The sequence below is a fragment of the Electrona antarctica genome (assembly GCF_951216825.1).
Source record: "Electrona antarctica genome assembly, chromosome: 5".
In the NCBI taxonomy this organism is placed as follows: Eukaryota; Metazoa; Chordata; class Actinopteri; order Myctophiformes; family Myctophidae; genus Electrona; species Electrona antarctica.
The window spans coordinates 16,230,132-16,240,248 of NC_136810.1; the positions used below are offsets into that span (position 1 = coordinate 16,230,132).

The window sequence follows — 10,117 nt, forward strand, 5'->3', positions numbered from 1 at the left end:
ATGGCAACAAAATGATTTTTGAATACTCCCGTGTGACAGCAAATTACCCCCTTGCTTCCCTCATCCGTAACGATCGTGTGACTCTTGACTGGTGAGATATCGAGCGGTCCCACATATTGTCAGACGTGGAAGCAGAATTTTAAGCAAGGTTGAGGAATGGTAGTATCTTCCCCACATGAACTCTAGAGTGCCCCTTATTCTGCAATGTAAACGTAATAGGTGAACATGCCATAGAAAAAGCACACAAAAACACAGAGAGAGAGAGAGAGAGAGAGAGAGAGAGAGAGAGAGAGATATTAGGCAGAAATATAATGGGACATTAGGCAGAAAATAGAAGATCCTCAGACGAAAATAGAAGCACATGCAGCAAAAAAGAAAAAAAAGTGAAATGGTGGAACATTAGGCAATAATTGATTAATATTAGGTAAAACCTATAAAAATTATTGGGCAAAAATGGATGAACATTAAGGCAAAAATGGATGAACATTAGGCGAAACGGAAACAAAGCATTATGTCTATGTGATACCAGATTACCAGAACATTAGGTATAACAATATATTCAGTAAAAAAAGAGATGGAACAGAAGAACATTTGGCCGAGAAGAATGAAGTGCCAAAAACAGGCAGTTCTACAAGCTCACACCATTGTGAGCCTGTAGACTATAGATACCGGTATTTGACATTTTGGTTAAGAAAAAAAGATCTGTGAGTAGTCTGCAAATGCCACTCGATGCCTTTTGTTTAAGCAATTTGAAACGGAGCGTCGTGAGGCGATTAAATGTGTGATGGTGTTTCCAGCAGACAGGGGGATACAGGAGGAAACTGCTAATCCATGTTGTCCTTGTGTGACTCTTTTTGGCTGATTTTCAGTTTCTTTTTTTTTCTTTTTTCTTACAAGACGGCAGTCATGAATAATTCAACATGATTCCCACCCCCTAAAGGTGTACTTAGTCACTGTCGGGCAGAAACCTTGTATCTTCAACTTCTTTTTTTCCTGAGCCGCACTACACTATTTTATATAATTGTTTTTAAATAATAAAAAATGATCGGTTTTGGACTTACAGTGTTTCCACCCGAAAGCAAGACTTGTTCAAGAGTCCTCTTCACCTGGAAGCAATTATGGAAAGCTTCCATTAAAAACACACAAACTGCACTGTCCGCTTTTCTGTGTCTCCTCGAGTGATTCTAATTTATTTCATTTTATGTGAAATATGTGGAGTGTGTTTTGTTGTAAATTTACTATGGAGAGAGCATTCTATCCATCGCATGAAAACTCAAAATGTTTAGGCAAAACTACGGAGAAGAAGAACTGAGGCAGAAGCAGGCAGTGATATTTCTTGGTTCACTGGGGGTATTAGAATGTAAATGCTATAGCCTACTATCTTGGGCAGAGTAACAGTGGGACTGATACCGGAGAACTTGCCAGTTTACCAAGTCGCCGCGGCGAAAGTTCTTCATCAATGTCTTCATCGTTATGCTAACATGCTGTAAATTTGGAAATCTGTGAGTTTGACTCACAGATTTCCAAATGTATCAAATTATTTTGTGCAATTAAATGGTCAGCTAGATGATAAAAAGTGTGTGAATACCAATGATAAGTAGGCCTACCATTTCAGGAATTGTTTACTAATGACTTACATTGTTTCGGTACTTTGGTGTTTAAACTTTTAGCATTCCTACTTTCTCTAGTGTTAACTCTAAACAACTATACTTTCTCTCTCTCAATTCAATGCAATTTTAATGAAGGTGAAGTAAAACAAAAATGCACTAAATCGCGGTGAGTTGGTAAACTGGCGAGTTCTCCGGATACCAGTGGCACACCTGGCCATCTGCTCACCCCTGGCTCCCCAAACTAGGCGTTGGTCATCACTTACTGAGAGAGAAGACAATTTAGGCTCTACTTACCATTATTATGCTATTAATGTGATGTGAAATAGCAGCAAATATGGTCAATGTGGTTCACCAAAATATACTTCAGTTTCAAAATAAATAAAAATGCAGCCTGACTGGAGTTGTGGAGCATGAAAACTCACAACGACAGGGGGTTTCCTGAAAATGTTCAGCTCAAGAACCAAAATACACAGTTGGCGTCTCCCCCACGGGACCTGAACTTACACAAATAAATTACGAATGAAACCCTTTAGCGATACCTGCAAGGCCATTAATGGGAATTCGGAATTTCCTTATTGGCTTCAGTTTTAAAACTGGAATGCATGATCATTACACACCCCTACGCTAGTACAGTATACTGTTCACCTATACCTGTGATTCACGGGGTGAGCATGTTGCTACGGTGAGCTAGCTATATAGTCACAGATAGGAAAGGTGTCATGACTACACCATGGTAATAGATGCATTTCTGGAGATCACAGACACAGACTTAAGGTCCTTGCAGACTGGGCGCGTTTTTCAGAAAACCTGTAAAACGCTGCCAAAAATGCGAAAAACGCAGCAGTGTGCAAGGACCTTTAGACTTTTAGATTTTCTTTATAAGTTAACACATTAATCGCCCGGGGGTATTAAGGACCATTAAATCAGAGCACCCATCGATTTATAGCGACAAAGCACATTTAGTGACGCACCAGGCGCTATCCCGGATGTAGCTAAAGTAGCTTGTAGCCAAAACACTCCCGAGACGATCGACAACAACGGGAGGTATGATTAATTCTAACGCGTATAGTAACGGGACCGCGATGGACCGTTTAACACATAATCTTTGCTTAGAATTGGACGGAATGATTTAGATCAAGAGTTATTCACGTTTTAAGATTTTCGGTCTCATCGGCTAAAATGGGGGGGAACATTTTCGATGACGTCCCAACCGGAAATGACATTGAATGTTGCGCAACATACGCTCCCAGCCTGTGGAGCGATCCGATCGGTTTTGATATCAATACATCTCCGTCCTTTTATGAATCTCCGTCCTGAGCGCTGGGAGTTACTAATTGATAGAACGGAGTACTCCGTCCTTGCCGCTCGGGATGTTGCTAGAAGGACAATGATAGCCATTTCCATTTTAGCCAAATTAGCTCATTATGCTAATTATGCTAATACACTAGTAAACAGTGACCTTTATAGCTTGGAGTACAGCATAAATTGATTCAGTACATACAAATCAAAACAACACATTAAGTACTTTACTTAATAAATGCCTACCACATTGTCTTCCAGGGGGATTTATATATATATATATCAAGATTCTAGGTATTCTAGAACCTGACTTACTGGTAAAATAAGAGTGGCAGCCACTTTGGAAAATGGCTGCCATGATTACCATGGGACAAATATGCGATGGCCCTATAGCCAAAATTGGTTCTTAGGGCATTGGTCTTAGGGCATTTGATGCTGGTATCGTAACGTGCATGATTTTTTTGCCCACAGCTGAACTAATGCAAGTGTTTTCTCAGAGACGGCGAGCGCTCTACAGTTTATATAACTGTTTGCTGTGTTTCATGTCTGTAAAATGGTGTAGTTGGTTATGAGACATCTCCGCCTGCCCTGGGGATTATAAATGTCTCTGTTGGCCTGGAATCCAATCCCACCAGAGACACCTCCCCCCTGGGCCCCTGTTACAACCACTGTCTCCCTCTCAGCACTCCTATCATATCGTTTCTGTCGGGTGGAAACTTTGTATGTAGAAAACCGTTCCTTTTATTTGTATTATTTAAATAAAGCAATGTCATTAAAATAAGCAAAGTCATTAGAGACAATTTTTACTACTTTTGTGCAACAATCTTGTTTGATGAAGTAGGGCGTTAATGTATTAAACATTTTGAAAAAGTTTAAATATTGGAGATATGAGGTTTCTGCCTGACAGCGGCAATATAGAAGGAACACTATTAAACAGCGTGATCTGTGCACCCTCCTGCCTTCAAAAAGTGATCTTGTACGGTTCTGTTCAGTTGTAATCATTTGCTGTTTGGCGGAAGAAACCTTCCGCCAAACATGTACACCATATTTCATCTTGTGTACATTATGCCTTTTTACACGTACATTATTGCCATCAGTCATGTTCTCATGTTATGCTGTTGTTTGACAGTGCTGAGCAAAACATAGCAAAAAAGTATGAAGTTCTCTGGACTCATGTGTGAGAATACAATTGAGCTCTGTAAACATAGCTGAGCGTTACCATTACAGTAGGTATTCGAAAAAGATCACTCTGGAGAACAGATGCCAGAGAATGTTCCCTCTGGATTTCTTGGGATGCAGGGGTTTAACAAGTTCAAATCTGAAGCTTGACTGCTTTCATTTCACTTAGCTTTAGCAAATAGCAATATCTGCTTGATAACATCTGCACATGAGCTCTTCTTCTTCTTTTCTGTCTCTGTCTTACCTAAGGTCATAACGCATCACGGTTAGATGTGTTGCTACTGTAATGTACTGTACTGTAGCATACTGTACTGTACTGTACTGTAATGTTCCATACTGTACCGTAATGAACCATACTGTACCGTACCGTACTGTACCGTACCGTACTATACTGTACTATACCGTATTGTACCGTACTGTACTTTAGCATACCGTACTGTACTGTACTGTACTGTACTGTACTGTACTGTACTGTACTGTACGAATGAATTTGATTTATATAGCACCTTTCCAAACATAGTTACAAAGTGCTTTACAGACAGGTTAGAAACAACAGTGTGTGTGTGTGTGTGTGTGTGTGTGTGTGTGTGTGTGTGTGTGTGTGTGTGTGTGTGTGTGTGTGTGTGTGTGTGTGTGTGTGTGTGTGTGTGTGTGTGTGTGCGTGCGTGCGTGCGTGCGTGCGTGCGTGCGTGCGTGCGTGCGTGCGTGCGTGCGTGCGTGCGTGCGTGCGTGCGTGCGTGCGTGCGTGCGTGCGTGCGTGCGTGCGTGCGTGCGTGCGTGCGTGCGTGCGGTGGAAATGGGAGTGGCCTAAAATGTGATGTAATTTGCATCACAGTGAAATGGTGTGCAATAACATGGTATTTCATGCAAATGCAAACTGTACAGTAATTATGACAGTTGCATGGATGCAACATAGTGCGTTATGTCTGGACAGGCATGCAGTAGGTATTGTGCATGGAGAGATGTGTGCAAACAGTGTGGTTTGATAGGAGAAGGCGGACAAAGGCGGACGGATAAACGGGTGCAGGGCTTCAATTAGTGTGGCAAGATTAGTGTGGCAAGATGTGTTTATTGTGGTTCACTCAGTATTCCTGTCGATGGCGTTACTGACTCCTGCAACATCTGCATTTGTAGTGGTGGTTTATTTGAGTACTGTAACTTAATATGTAAATGTTTGGAGTGCCGGTATTTTTTTTTTTTCTTTCTCACTTTTTTTTCCAAGCTGATGACTTTCACTATACAGTATGGTCACACCTCGTGACACCATGTCTCCATATATGGTCATGCCTTGTGACGTCACATCACGTAACATCATGAAGGCCCTTAGATCTCCATAGTTGTCAGTCCATCACGCCTCGTGACATCACGCCTTGTGGCACACTCTTTTGACATACTAGATCTGCATATATGGAGCTGGCCAGCAACTCTACATTATTCTGACCTCACTGACACCAAATTAATAGTTTAACTCCTGCTTCTCAACTGTGCCTTATTAAGAAGCTCTGTTGTTTCAGCACGACCTTCGCTTCTCACCCTCAGGGTGTCTTACTGGAAGTAGTAGTAGTAGTAGTAGTAGTAGTAGTAGTAGTAGTAGTAGTAGTAGTAGTAGTATTAGTAGTAGTAGTAGTAGTAGTAGTAGTACTAGTAGTAGTAGTAGTAGTACTAGTAGTAGTAGTAGTACTAGTAGTAGTAGTACTAGTACTAGTACTAGTAGTAGTAGTAGTAGTAGTAGTAGTAGTAGTAGTAGTAGTATCAATGACGGTTTGAAGCCCACACAATTAAAGGCCATAGTCCTCACGAAGGTAATGCAATTACAAGGAAAGTAAGGTCACAAGACTCTATTGGGGGCATCTTATTTTGACTTGGTCACAGAGATTTCTATTTTACGACAAGCCATTATCCTAATCGCTAGAGGGGAGTCTAAACCTCACTGACACGCTCTGTGCATTAAGACCCGTGACTAACTGTAGTCTATCAGCTAAAGAAGGGAGAGAGAAAAAACCTGATTGCTTTTAAAAGCTATGGAGAAGGCGCTGTCACACTTCTTAACCCTGTGGTAATATCAGGTCATCGCCTAAGTGAAAAGGCACAACTGTAGGAACGGGCAGGGGGGCCCGCCGCCCAATTGAATTAGGGGACTTTGATTTGCTTGAGACATAAGGATTTTGGCCATAGCAGGCGGGAGATCCTCTTCCAAGTCCATTTACATTTTTTGCGTGTGTCGTAATTAAACACCTCGACCCCCGAACAAACAGCTTGGAGCTATTAGGGGGACTTCATTAGTGGGAAATGAGTCTTATATATAGGATATGAAAGAAAGACAAAAAAACAACATATTATTTTATCCAATTAAGTAAGTAGTAGTAGTAAGTAGCCTTGCCGAGCCATGAGGCCCATAGGGCAGGAGCCTATCTGTTTCTGTAGCATGAGGCAGCTTGATGTACAAGTACACCCCCTGGACATGACGCTAGTATGTCGCAGGGACTTACCCCCAATCCAACCCTTGATGCTGAGTGTCAAGCAGGGAGGCACTGGGTCCCATTTTTAGAGTCTTTGGTATGACCCGGCCAGGGATTGAACCCCGACCTCTCAGTCTCAGGGCGGACACTCTAACCACAAGGCCACTGAGCTGGTTCATCCAATTAACCAGATACTGTAATTGAATCAGAGTCTGACATGCAAAACGCTTCTCATAGCATGCACATTTTGATGTGTGGGAGAGCGTCTGTCTGTCTATCGGTATTTCCGTCCGTCCATCTGTCCATGTCTGTCTGTGCTTGTATCACTATGTGTGATGGCCAAAATGTTCTCGCAAGTATAGTAGAACGTAGGCTTTGTGAGGGTCTTTTATGGTTGAAACCAGATTTTTAGAGTAGAGTAAGATTCCGGCTGAGATTTGGTTTAGACATTTTAGAGGTCCGGGGATTAGGGGGATAGGGTTAAAAAAAAGGCATTTGTGAAATCATGGGCCTAATAATGTTGATGTCCATTTCAAATATAGAAATCATATGTAAATGTGTGTGGGTGTGTGTATGCACGCGTGCTTGTATTTGTACGGACAGTGAGAATGACCAGCGTGACATATAGCATATAGTAGGCCTTTAAAAAGCCAATACTACACACTTACAATGTAAGCGCTGCAGAGTTTGAAATCACACAAACGCAGACGCTACAAGCGAGTATCCTTCCCTTGAAGTGACACATCGCCGTTTTATCGACGGCAGCTTCCTCCTCCACATTGCTTACACAAGCAAGAAGTTCCTCACAATTGCAGCAGGGCCCCAGATGTAACGTGCCGTCTGTAAAGCCATGATTTATATGCGAGAGACACCACAGCAGTGTCTCTCGCAAACCCCCAAAATAGCCGATCTACAAGCTCACGTCGAGCTTGTAAGATCGGACTATTTTCCCCTGCGTGTCACGGCCACACGGTCGAGTATAAATCAGGCATTATGGATTCTCTGCGGTCTTCATCCCCCTCCCCCTCGTCTCCTCTCCCACACGTGTAATGCTTTGCTCTGCTTCTATCGATCCCCCCTTCCCAGGTGTCCTGACGATGGTGAGGACAGACGCTCCCCAGAGAAGGAATGGCGTGGTACCGCGAGACTCCGCTTTCTCATCGTCCAACAACAACATCGTCCCGCCGGCCAACAGCAGAGCATCCGTCGTCCCATTCGCCTGCCCGCCTGTCCGTCCGTCCGTTCGTCCGTCCGCCCACCCGCCCGCCACCTTTCCGCATGTCTTTGCCCACCGGAAAGGCACCGGAGGAAGGCAGGCTGGCGGTGCACGTTCCCTCCCTCCCTCCCTCCCTCCCTCCCTCCCTCTCTCCCTCCCTCCCTCCCTCCCTCTCTCCCTCCCTCCCTCGTCTTTGCAGTGCTGAACCGAGCGCAGATCAAAAAGGCCTGCCATACTGTACCGTAGCCGCACAAAAGGAACTAGAACAGAAACCCGTCACAGGAACACTCGGATATTAGTTCCACTGGAGATACTGCTCTCTTTTTTATGCTCTAGATTTTTTTTTAAGTGGGTTATACGCTGAACCTTTGGATCTAAATCCCAAGCTTGATTCAAGAAGAGAGACAAGATGAGATGTTTTGCTTTTGGAATTTTTTCTTTTTGGTTGTTGTTTGTTTGGCACATGTTTTTACAGACCAAAGATAAATATAGCCAACGACACAGGTTTTTGGAGAAGTCTATGGACTAAAAGGTGAAACGGGGGATCGGAGACTGCTGTTTGCATTAAGTCCCCCTTTTTTCTCCACTTAAACCACTTGAGACAATGATCCGTACATGTAAACAAAATGAACACATTGTGATATAAAGTGACTTATTGCGCAGAGTATTATTGTATACAAGTTAATGATGAAAAAAAAAAAAAAACATGAGACAAGAAGAAAAGTCAAAGGGGTATTGTATAACTTGATGGCAAGTCTCTTAAGACAAACCTAATTGTACTTGACTGTGTACTCACTGCTCTCTATTTTGAACATTCATGAAATTCAAGAATTTACATTTTCAAAATGCTACATTTGGACTATAATAATGCAGTCAGCATGGCTGGGTATAGTGAAACAAGCGGAAACAACCATTTCACACTAGAGACAAATGTGTAGAGGGGGATGGATGATGAAGAAAAACTGTCATATCTGTTTGAAGGGGGGGTTGGGTTGGAAGAAACATTAAATGTATTTTCAAAAAGCCTAAAGTTATATATTTAACAGTTTTGTATGTTGTACCTTTGTAGAAAACCTTATTTAACACTGAAACAATGTGGTCACATTTCTCATCATAAACTGTGGATATACACAACCAGATATGTATAATTCTTCAACACGTTTGCTGGTCTTATGTCCTGTTCATTTGGAACAAAGTCAAAGTGTTCTTTGAATCTCTTATCCGATGACTGACTGTCACAGTCGGGCAGTGTTGGTGAGTTGTGAGAAGATCTATGAGACACAATAAGCATAATATTCTCTGTCGGGTGGAAACCTTATACGACCAAAACGGTTACTTTCAAAATCAGCAAAAGTAGCAAATCTACAAGCTCACGTTTCGAGCTTGTGGATCTGCTAAATATTTTGACACTTTTGTGTGACACTGTAGGCCAGGTGTTAATTTATGAAAAAAACACACAGAGTTATAATAAAGATAGGAGGTTTCTACCCAACAGTGAGGATATGTGTATAGTCCTACACACCCAGTATAGTCCTACACACCCACTCCATCCTAGGACAGATTATGGACAAAATCAAATATACGTGACTATACTATCAACTACTCAAATCAGAGTACATTTAAGCACTTGGTCTAAAAGGATAACATCACCAAAAACGTCCTTGCGGTCTTGTTTCCATTCTGTTATTTATTTATTTATGTATGTGAAAAAAGAGCACCACTTTACGATGGCAACAGTATTTCCAAACAATTCGAAAATACAACAAAGGGCTAAGGTAAGTAAATTACGTTTATGAAGTCATTTAAAACCACGAAAGGACAACATTCACGTCATATACCGCCGACCCAACCTCACAAGGGTGTCGTTTGCCAAAGATCCCTCAAGGAACCATGAGGGTACCTACTACCTACTACCTGGACCGCACTTTGAGACCCACTGGTGTAGCAGAGTGTTTCCTCCTACCTCAAACCCTAACCTAACCGCAAGCACGGACCAACGCATGTCGGACCAACGCATGTTCGGGAGCGACGGGTGATTTCGGCATGTGGGATCATTGGTGTGTCGGATCTGTGGGCGGCGGTGGCTCAGGGGTAGAGTGGCTGGATGGTAACCGCAAGGTTGCCTGTTCAGAACCCGGGCTCCCCCAGAGTTAGTGTCGAAGTGTCCTTGAGCAAGACACTGAACCCCAAATTGCTCCTGATGTGCCTTGCATGGTTTCTGCTGCCATCGGTGTATGAATGTGTGCGTGAATGGGTGAATGTAATGCACAATCTATGTAAAGCGCCTTGGATAAAGGCGCTATATAAATGCACCATTTACCATTTATCTGTGTGCACCCCACGATATCAGCACC

At 42.6% G+C, this 10,117-nt stretch overlaps 1 protein-coding gene across 2 annotated transcripts in view; it reads left to right on the forward strand.

The window, feature by feature from the left end:
- LOC306923813 (chemokine-like protein TAFA-5) overlaps nucleotides 1–8,700 on the forward strand; it is a 220,717-nt gene extending 212,017 nt beyond the window's left edge. For both annotated transcript variants that reach the window (XM_079502131.1, XM_079502130.1), the window contains exon 6: nucleotides 7,634–8,700. The gene's annotated coding sequence lies outside the window, so the exon portion shown is untranslated. The remainder of the gene's footprint in view (nucleotides 1–7,633) is intronic.
- Nucleotides 8,701–10,117: the final 1,417 nt, after the last annotated feature.